Here is a 9150-nt window from a genome sequence, read left to right as displayed (position 1 = left end):
CCCTTTGATCTCCAGGGTTGTCTAGAATTGTCCCCTTTGGAAGCAAGGGCTGTCCGAGAACTTGCGCACAATGGCCAGTCACGCTCTGGGTAACCGTGGAAGCTGGGATGCCCTTCAACAAGCAGTGTTGGCGCTTCAGACTAATAACTGGACTCCATCTAGTGGTCATAATAACACACCGGGCTTTAGCTGCTTCCAGAAAGAGACCTCACACCAAAGCAAATCAACCAGCCCTGTTCGTGAGATTCAACTTGCTGCTGTGGTCAGAGGGGGCTGAAAGGACCAAATAAAACAATAGCAACAACAACATACGGAATCTCAGGCAGTCTGCTACCCTCCTTTTGCAGGTAGGAGCCTGTGCGGCTGAGACCCTGTTGGTCCTAAGGTACTTTTCTCACTGGGATGGTTTGTGTAATGTGTTTTATTATCATGTGAAACAAGAGAGGATGGTGGGCGCAGTACTGAGTGAAGCCTCAGGAGCATCATCTCTGCTGTGTGACTTCTGGCAGGTCCTGGGGCTAAACCTCTGAGGGACCGAGTCGGCGTGTCTAAGATGAGAAGGTGAGATGCAAAGGTTTTCACCACTTGTCTATTTAATACCTGCCAGGCCCTCTGTTGAGTGCTTTGTGAAACTCAAGGACTTTAAAGTTCAAGAAAGAGATAAATGTTTAAAGGGTAAATATCTAAAATACTTTCTGAAAGTTACTAAATTTCACATCCGAGCATCACAAGAGTTCCTTGGAGATGTCTGAGGGTTAGATAATTATTCATAGGTGTAGGAATGAGGAGGTGACAAGAAGATTAAACTGTCCCTATGTCTGTGACTGTCCACGGCTGTATTCTTGTCTACATCTATTCTTTCTGTATGAACACTTATGTAAATATATGCATATAAATATATACACCCATACCTCATAATCAATTTTAAAAATTCACAATCGGCAAAAGACAGATGACCACTCAGGGAAAACCTTGGGAACAGGAGTAACAGATAAAAATTTTATATCTTTAATGTATCAAGAATTCTTACAAATGAATAATTTAAAACAAGATTCCTTAGAGATAAAATGAGCAAAGGACATAAACAGGTCATTCTCAGAAAAGAATTACAGAGAATCAAAAGTCTATTAAACACATATTTAAGCTTACCAGCAAAGAGATACGTTAAATTAATTTTTAAGCAATGAAATTAGTTTTAATTACTATTTAATTATGTAATTATCTAAAGTTAATTGTTAGTGACAGGAAATTTTAAAAGTCTTGTCAGAGGAGCAAAGTGATCACTAATACTGAGTGCACCATGATGTCCTTCCATACAGGAGTGACGGGAGTGTGTATTGGCTGACCTATCTAAATAAAGCCTGACTATATGAATCAAAATGGAAAAGATTCCACTTTTAGTATATCTAAAAGAAACAACTGGATGGACAGCTACACAGAAAGGTATTTGTAATAATCTTTGTTGTAGCATTTTGTATAGTAGTAAAGGAAATAGCAAATAACCAACAATAAGCTACCAACTCTAAATATTTTACTATTTAGGAATGGTTAAGCAATTGGGATAGAGCCACATATTAGACTACTATTGTACTACAATGAAAAAATTTTTTATAGATTTACATGTATAACATATTTACAGTTCCCTAAGGAGATTGAGCTTAGAAAAGAATAAATATAGTATGTCACAATTTTACTGTTAATAATACAATGAATAGTATATGCATATGAATTACCACAGAAAAATATTCAGAAAGATATAAATTAAAACTTTGTATTTTAACAAAAGTTTAATGAGAGCTTCCATGGTGGCTCAAACAATAAAGAGTCTGCCTGTAATGCAGGAGAGCGGGGTTTGACCCCTGGGTTGGGAAGATCCCCTGGAGAAGGAAATGGCAACCCACTCCTGTGCTCTTGCCAGGAGAATTCCAAGGACAGAGGGTCCTGGCAAACCCTAGTCTAGGGGGTTGCAAAGAGCTGGACATGACTGAGTGACTAACATTTCATCTCATTTCATTACCATGGAAAAATACCCAGAAAGAGAAATTAAAACAGTACTGTAGTTTCTTGGTGATGAAATTACAATTTTCACTTTGTTTTTATATCTTTCTTGGTTGTCTGTATTTCCCATAATCGTGATAAATTGCTTTTATTATCAGATAAGCCAATTAAGCAACGTTTATTGAAGACTGGAATAAAGTTGGAGCAACTGGGGCAAATTTCCACAAAAATCTCTAACTACATCTTCCACAATGTTTCCTAATCTGAACGTGTAATTTCCTGCTTTGGTTTATTGCACTATAGAGGTAATAAAGGAACTAACAAAAGAGATGTATCTTTCACAGACAATAAAAGTTCCATTTCACTGTTAAAAAAAAATTTCTCTTTTCATATCCCTTAGGCATGATAATATGCAAGGAGATAAAAAGGAAACTTGCAAAGACACAAAGGAGGTCTCTGAAGAGGACTGGGTAACAGAGAGTTTGCATGGTCTGGACACATCCCCTTCGTTCGACTTTTTGCGACCCCATGGAGTGTAGCCTGCCAGGCTCCTCTATCCATGGGGATTCTCCAGGCAAGAATACTGGAGTGGGTTGCCATGCCCTCTTCCAGGAGATCTTCTTGACCCAGGGATCAAACCCAGGTCTCTCGCATTGCAGGCAGATTCTTTACTGTCTGAGTCACTAGGGAAGCCTTGAGCTTCTCTAGGGATAGTCTTCTTTAGTCCTTAATATTGTTGTCAGAGTTACTCCACTAGATGCTCTGAAGATCCCAAATCCCAGCATTACTGTTTCATATCTATGTGATGCTTGGGCAAGTAACTGAATTCCCTAAAATTTCATTTCCCTCATCTGAAGAGTAGGAGTCATATCATTGCCTCTAATTCTCATGCAGGGTGTGGTGGCGATAGCACCTAGCCCTATGCTTGCATCATGTGTTCCAGAAATGAAAATCAAGCTAGGTACTGTATATTAAAGCAAAGCAAGTATTAACCTCCATTAGACACAAGTTGGGTGACCACATCACTCATCAAACAAACGAGACTGATTTTGAGGGTACAAGGAGGTGCTTCATTAAGCCAATGCAAGATTAATTTGGGAACTGACCAGGGCAAGTTAAGATGGGTGATCATTCTGGTTATAAATTTCTTAATCTGATTTCCTCGAACTGTACAACATTCACAATGGCTGGTGTCTTATTATCAGCACAACATCTGGATGGTTTCCTTATGGGACGTGGGTTGGGAGAATGCGCTGTTGCCCTGAGGACAAGTCTATGCTGCATTCCTATCATTGGCTTACACCTCAGTGTCCCCTCGGAGTGCCATGTGACTTTACATCCTTGGTGCCTAGCATATTGTACATGTTCAGTAAATGATTATAGAATTTATGACCAGATGCCTTGGAACAATTAGTCTCAGATGCCAGGAAATGGCTCTTGCATTTTCTGGGTGGTTCCTGGCTATAAGCCCAGCTTTCTAGCAGTTGCATAATTGTACTGTGATGGTCAGCCTGAGGCAGCAACAATCAATTCTTTTGCCTGTTGGGTCCAGAATAGAGGTTGCTGACTGCTGCTCTCTGTATGATGTGCTGGGAATTTTTGAGACGGTAGGACACCACCTGGTCTTCTTGGCATCTTGGCCTGTCCCTTTGCTTTGCCTGCTGAATCACCTGCCCACTAGACTGTGAGCACTTTGAGCGCAAGCACCAAAATGGGCTTGTTTAAGCTTGTATTTCCAGCTTTGACAGAATGCCTGGCACAATGCTCTGTAAGTAATTTTGGGATGGATACATAAAAATAGCACCAATGAAATAATTATGAAATAAAAGAATCAAAAAGTGAAAGAATATTGTAATTTGCTGTCTAAATTTAGAAAATATACTTATCATCTTTGGGTCTCATTTTCAATATTCATAAAATTGGAATAACAAAATTTCACAGAATGGCATCCTTTTTGTCAGTTGTCATAAGTTGTAAGCACCATTTATAGAGTGAATCTGTCAGTCATAATGGTTATGCTGTTCGAATTCAGATTTGAATCAGAATTCAGATGGAGTCTATCTACCTTTTGTTAACTTTTAGATCTTTAACATTTACTTAACTTTTCCAAGTCTTGGGTTCTGCTGTTGTAAAGATTAAACTAATTGTTGTTAAAAGAAATTAGTATTGTCCATTGATTAGCAAATATAGTATATTTTTAGCATTATTATTTGTATTGAAAATCTTGGAATTTTATGACTTTTGTTTCTATTATCTACATAATATCTGTAAAATAAGACTATCATTAACATTCTTATTCACAATTAGAAAACCATGAAGATGTATTAGATTTGGATAACTGGGAATTGAGAATGAATTTATAGATACAATGCATAGAAACCAATAGCATTAATAAGTAAAAGGTGTATAGTATTTTACAGTGCACAAAATATTTCCACAACAAGAAGATTCACAATGCTGGAATAAACTATAGGCTGTCAGTAGGTTTCCATGCATTACTGTGGATTGCATTTATTCCTTACAATATTATTTTGGAGTTCCCATGAACACTAAAAGCCATGTGTAACTCATTTACCTGGCTGATTTAAGAGGCGTTTGATAGTTTCCAAAAGTTTCCACTCTCTCTTTCCTAGCCAGAAAATCAGAATGCAGGTGCATCAGAGAGACGGGAGGGAGTTTAATGTAGATTTGTTTGGTGGGGGAGAGTATTTGGAAAAGCACTTTGTGTAAACTGTGTGTGGGGGGGTGTGTATGTGTGCATGAACACATAGGCATCTCTGTCTATTCACCACACACGAGAGTTCTGCATCCAATGAGAGGAAAACTGGGATAAGGAGAAGCGTAACCATTTGTTCTGAGCCACGGAAGGATTCCAAACCAAGTGCTTGCAACTCTTCAGTCTCCAGTCTTTATAGGATTTTTGTTTAAATCTACAAGCTTTCTAAGTAAACAAGTCTACGTATTTATGGATTTCTCAATCAGAATTTATGAACACTTCTCAACCTTAATACCAGATGTATCCACATTATCATCTTGATTACCTCTCATTGCTCAGTTTGTGCTTCAAAAATCTTACTTCAGTTATGAACTTCTCTAAACTGACTTGTAAGCAAGAATGAAAACATATCCACAAGTTTATGTTTTAGCATGGGAAATAGCTGCTTTTCTGACATAATTATTTTTAAATAATTGTTTTAAGTGCTCATTTTCATTTATCCATTCATCTCTGTAGATGGGATACTGAGTAAAAAAATCCTAGAGCTACCTACACATTTCAAATACGTAACTAAGACTATATTTCACACACATGACCTCATCCTTAGTCTAGAGACATTAGCACCTCCAGCCAATTGACACAGGCTTGTGTACTCTGGAAAGTTAAAAACAATTTTTTAAAAGGGTTTTAGAGGGACACAAGTCCTTCAAAGAGCTTTCCTGGTTACTCAGAGGTAAAGAATCTGCCTGCCAGTGCAGGAGATGTGGGTTCGATATCTGGTCCAGAGAAAGAGCTTCTGGGAAAGACAACGTCAGTCCTTTCCAGGATACTTACCCGGGAAATCTGGTGGACAGAGGAGCCTGACTGGCTACAATACATGGGGTTGCAAAGAGTCAGACACAACTTAGCAACTGAACAACAACAAAAGTCTTTCAGAAAACAAAAAGCAAGTATATTCTCTCTGGGTTATAGAGACTGACAATTTCCCTTCAGCTTCTCTGGGCAAAGACCCACATCACACAGAGAAGCGACTGGAGAGTCGGAACCTGATTGCTTCTGTCTAGTTTATACCAACTTTCTATTTTAGCCTTGAAAATGGCTAATCTTCTGACATAATTATTTTAAAATATTTATTACTTATTTTAATAGCAATCAATCTATATCTCAAAGGAACAAGGAGGGACAAGAAATTTGGAGAACCGTTTCACCTCTTTGTAAGATATAAGTATGTAATATAATTTTTCTTTCCTGTAACAGTTTACATGGTGGTAATAAATGCTTTTCATTTGTCAAGTCATTCCTTATAGAAAAATGAATGAACAGAGTTATCATAAAGGAACTGAGGGACTTCCCTGGTCGTCCAGTGGTTTAAGCTTCACCTTCCAGTGGGAAGATCCCCTGGAGAAGGAAATAGCAATCCACTCGAGCACTCTTACCTGGAAAATCCCATGGACAGAGGAGCCTGATAGGCTACAGTCTGTGGGGTCGCAAAGAGTCTGACACAACTGAGTGACTTCACTCACTCTTCCAGTGCAGAAGGTCAGGTTTAATCCCTGGTCAGGGAACTAAGATCCCGCATGCCTTGCAGCCAAAAAAACCCAAAGCATAAAATGGAAGCAATATTATAACATTCAATAAAGACTTAAAAAAATGGTCCACATAAAAAAAAATCTTAAAAAGGAATTCAGGTAACTGTTGATGAAAAACAGGGTGAAATGGTTAAACAGTTTTTAACTTATCTATCATCCCTGTGTGTGTGTGTGTGTGTGTGTGTGTGTGTGTGTGTGTGCACATATTCCAAATGTTCAAAAAGAGCTAAAGGCTAATTTCTTGCAAAAGTGGACTGAATGGATTGGAAATAACTGGGGACAGATTTAATGTTATCATACAAGGTTGTTTCGAATCTAGGGAAAGGTGTTGGGTGCTCTCTGTGGGAAGTCATGTAAGGCCTGAAAGAGCAGCACAGCTGGGTCTGGTAATTAACATGTGTATCATAAACAGCAGATGAGGAAAAACTGGATCCAGTGCCAGGAGGAATGATCTGAGGCAGATTTTAGGGTAGAGTGTGATTAACACGTTAAATAAAGTATGAAAAATAAATCGAGGTTAATAAACTACACTTGTAGTTATTTTTTAATTTTAGTATCCAGGAGGGCTCTGCGTCTTTTAGAGCCTGCATATTGACCAAGGATCTCAGATAAATGTTATGTCTTTAATATTTTATATAAATATACGTGAAAAGCCGACTCATTAGAAGACCCTAATGCTGAGAAAGATTGAAGGGGCAGGAGGAGAAGGGGACGACAGAGGATAAGATGGCTGGATGGCATCAACACATCACCAACTCAGTGGACATGAGTTTGAGCAAACTCTGGGTAAAGGACAAGGATGCTTGGCACGCTCTAGTCCATGGTGTTGCAAAGAGTCGGCACAATTAAGTGACTGGACAACAACAACAAAAACTGTATATATATATATATATATAAAAGGCAGAGGAACCAGAGATCAAATTGCCAACATCCGCTGGATCATGGAAAAGCAAGAGAGTTCCAGAAAACATCTATTTCTGCTTTATTGACTATGCCAAAGCCTTTGACTGTGTAGATCAAAATAAACTGTGGACAATTCTGAAAGAGATGGGAATACCAGACCACCCGACCTGCCTCTTGAGAAACCTATATGCAGGTCAGGAAGCAACAGTTAGAACTGGACATGGAACAACAGACTGGTTCCAAATAGGAAAAGGAGTACGTCAAGGCTGTATATTGTCACCCTGCTTATTTGACTTCTATGCAGAGTACATCATGAGAAATGCTGGACTGGAAGAAACACAAGCTGGAATCAAGATTGCCGGGAGAAATATCAATAACCTCAGATATGCAGATGACACCACCCTTATGGCAGAAAGTGAAGAAGAACTCAAAAGCCTCTTGATGAAAGTGAAAGAGGAGAGTGAAAAAGTTGGCTTAAAGCTCAACATTCAGAAAATGAAGATCATGGCATCCGGTCCCATCACTTCATGGGAAATACATGGGGAAACAGTGGAAAGAGTGACAGACTTTATTTTGGGGGGCTCCAAAATCACTGCAGATGGTGATTGCAGCCATGAAATTAAAAGATGCTTACTCCTTGGAAGAAAAGTTATGACCAACCTAGATAGCATATTCAAAAGCAGACATTACTTTGCCGACTAAGGTCAGTCTAGTCAAGGCTATGGTTTTTCCAGTGGTCATGTATGGATGTGAGAGTTGGACTGTGAAGAAGGCTGAGCACCGAAGAATTGATGCTTTTGAACTGTGGTGTTGGAAAAGACTCTTGAGGGTCCCTTGGACTGCAAGGAGATCCAACCAGTCCATTCTGAAGGAGATCAGCCCAAAGAAAGATTCCTTTCTTTGGAAGGAATGATGCTAAAGCTGAAACTCCAGTACTTTGGCCACCTCATGCGAAGAGTTGACTCATTGGAAAAGACTCTGATGCTGGGAGGGATTGGGGGCAGGAGGAGAAGGGGACGACAGAGGATGAGATGACTGGATGGCATCACAGACTCGATGGATGTGAGTCTGAGTGAACTCCGGGAGTTGGTGATGGACAGGGAGGCCTGGCGTGCTGCGATTCATGGGGTCACAAAGAGTCGGACATGACTGAGCGACTGAACTGTACTGAATACACACACATTTCTATTTGGGGGCTTCCCTGGTGGTGCTAGTGGTAAAGGACCTTGCTGCAAATGAAGGAGATGCAAGAAACACGGGTTTGATCCCTGGGTCAGGAAGATCCCCTGGAGAAGTAAATGGCAACCCACTCCAGTGTTCTTGCCTGGAGAATCCCATGGACAGAGGAGCCTGGTGGGCCACAGTCCATGGGATCACAGAGAGTCAGACACGACTGAAAGGACTTAGCATACACATAGGCATGAACATCTTTCCATTTTATATGTAATATTTTTTCTTTATATCTTCGATAGTGTACCACATCCAGATGAGGGACATAAAACGGAAAACATTTTTCTAAAGAGTCAAAGTAAAACTACTTCCTATTTATCCCTTAGATCATCCCTGTCCAAGGGAACTTTCTGTGACGATATAATATTCTATGTCTGTGCTGTTCAGTAAGGTAGCCACTAGACAGATGTGGCTATTCGGTACTTGAAATGTGGTTTGTTGGGTAAAGGAACTGAATTTTTAGTTTTATTCCATTTTAATATTTTAAAAGATTTTTTTTTGATGTGGACTATTTTTAGAAGTCTTTATTGAATTTGTTGCAATATTACTTCTGTTTATGTTTTGGTTTTTTGGCTACAAGGCATGTCGGATCTTAGTTTCCCAACTGGGGATCAAACTCTCACCCCCTGCATTGGATGTGAAGTCTTAACCACTGGTGGTGTGCTGTAATTAGTCGAAGGCATGTCGGATCTTAGTTTCCCAACTGGGGATCAA

General features: G+C 39.5%; 1 long non-coding RNA gene across 1 annotated transcript; it reads left to right on the top strand.

The window, feature by feature from the left end:
* The first annotated feature begins 204 nt into the window (after positions 1-204).
* Positions 205-3842, top strand: LOC121819843 (uncharacterized). Its single transcript, XR_006060182.2, has 4 exons — positions 205-561; positions 1320-1443; positions 2157-2303; positions 2399-3842. It is a non-coding gene; the product is annotated as an uncharacterized LOC121819843 (long non-coding RNA).
* Positions 3843-9150: the final 5308 nt, after the last annotated feature.

The sequence above is a fragment of the Ovis aries genome, chromosome 6 (genome assembly GCF_016772045.2).
Source record: "Ovis aries strain OAR_USU_Benz2616 breed Rambouillet chromosome 6, ARS-UI_Ramb_v3.0, whole genome shotgun sequence".
NCBI lineage: Eukaryota > Metazoa > Chordata > Mammalia > Artiodactyla > Bovidae > Ovis > Ovis aries.
The sequence above is the reverse complement of the archived record's forward strand: the minus strand, read 5'-3'. Positions and strand labels throughout refer to the sequence as shown.